The sequence below is a fragment of the Sorex fumeus genome, unplaced genomic scaffold (assembly GCF_029834395.1).
Source record: "Sorex fumeus unplaced genomic scaffold, SorFum_2.1 ptg000070l, whole genome shotgun sequence".
Taxonomy (NCBI): domain Eukaryota; kingdom Metazoa; phylum Chordata; class Mammalia; order Eulipotyphla; family Soricidae; genus Sorex; species Sorex fumeus.
This window is the reverse complement of record NW_026606127.1, coordinates 6,804,957-6,806,696: the sequence shown is the minus strand read 5'-3', so window position 1 is coordinate 6,806,696 and position 1,740 is coordinate 6,804,957. Positions and strand designations below refer to the sequence as shown.

General features: G+C 35.1%; 1 pseudogene; it reads right to left on the bottom strand.

Annotated features, from left to right (window-relative positions):
- Positions 1-1,350: 1,350 nt before the first annotated feature.
- Positions 1,351-1,449, bottom strand: LOC130037023 (uncharacterized; annotated as a pseudogene).
- Positions 1,450-1,740: the final 291 nt, after the last annotated feature.

The following is a 1,740-nucleotide window of genomic DNA, read 5'->3' as shown; positions in this document are numbered from 1 at the left end:
TATTAGGGTGATCTTTGCCTCATAGAAACTATTTGGGAGTATTTCTGATTCTTCAATTTCCTGGAAAATCTTGAAAAATGTTGGCAGCATTTCCTCTTTAAAGGTTTGAAATATTTCACTATTGAATCCATCTGGGCCAGGGATTCTGTTTGGGGGGGATACTTTTGACCATCATTTCAATTTCCTTGGTAGTGATAGGTTCAAGTATTCCAAATCTTCTTGGTTCAACGTTGGGAGGCAATTGGAATCCAAAAATTTATTAATTTATTCAAGATTCTCTCATTTCCTGCTGCAAAGTTTCTCAATATAATCTCTGATGATCCTATGGATTTCTGTAGTTTCTATTAGGATATGCCCATTTGCATTTCTGATTTGATTTATTAGAATTCTTTCTCTTTGTTAATTTGAGAGGCTTCTCGTGGTTTATTGATCTTATTTATTTTCTCAAAGAACCAGCTTTTGCTCTTATTGGTCTTTTGGATTGTATTTTGGGATTCTAGCTCATTGACGTCTGGTACAAGTTTTATTATTTCCTTCCTCCAGCCTAGTTTGGACTACTTTGTTTGGTCATTTTCCAAAATCTTGAGCTCTAATTAATTCATGTAGATCCTCTCTTTCTTCCTGATGAATTCTGGCAGAGCTATACTCTTTCCTATTAACACTGCTTTTGCTGTGTCCCACAAGTTCTGGTAGCTCGTGTACTCATTCTCATTTGTTTCTGGAAACTTTTTATTTCCTCTTTGATTTCTTCTCTAAGCCAACAGTTGTTCATTACTTCCCTTAAAGAAAATATTTCCTTGCTGAGCTTTAGTCTGTTTGATCTATTGAGAAGTGACAAAGTAGTGTTGAAATCTCCAACTAGTATTGTGTTGCTATCAATGTTTTTCTTTAAGTCAATTAGAAGTTCTTTTTAAGTATTTTGCTGGTCTGTCATGAGGAGAATCTACATTGAGGAGGGTGAGTTTTTTCTGATGTACAGATCCCATGATCATGAAGAAATGACCTTCACTGTCTCTTATAACCTATAGCCTGAAGTCCATGTGGTCTGATACTAGTATGGCCACTCCAGCTTTGTGGAGGTGTTCTTTTCTTTCTTGAAGAATTGTTTTCCAGCCTTTGAATTTGAGCCCATGGTTGCTTTGATTGTTCAGAAGTGTTTCTTCAGGCAGCAGAATGTTGGGTTCAGTTTTATAATTCATCTTCCCATTCTGTGCCTCTGAATTGGCACATTTAGTCCATTGACATTGAGAGAGATTGTTGTGATGGGGATTTGTGCTATCTTTATGTAGAATTTTTGTACTTGTGCGGATTGTCTTAGCTTAAAGTAGCCCTGTTAATTCTTCTTGCAACAACAATATGGAACACTTTACAAGTTTACATGTCATCTCTGTGCAAGGACAATGCTAATCTATGTATCATTTCAATTTTAGTATATATGTCATCAAATATAGTATGAGTTAATTTTTCCATATTTTTCTCTACTTATTAATTTGAGGGTTGTCCTTACTCACTCCTATGGCAGACAGTGATTCATAAGCAAGGTATGTATTTCAAAGCAGCTTGAATAGATAGATTTAGAACTTTAATGTCCCAGAAAGAAAAATATGGTTTTTACCATATTATCTTTTTCCATACCCAAGGCATCAGTTTTACAAAATAATTCTTTTGGAAGATAGTATATGAGTCTTGTTTAATGCCCTTCCCTGAAACCTTCATTAAGACCATTAAACTAGAGCCTTT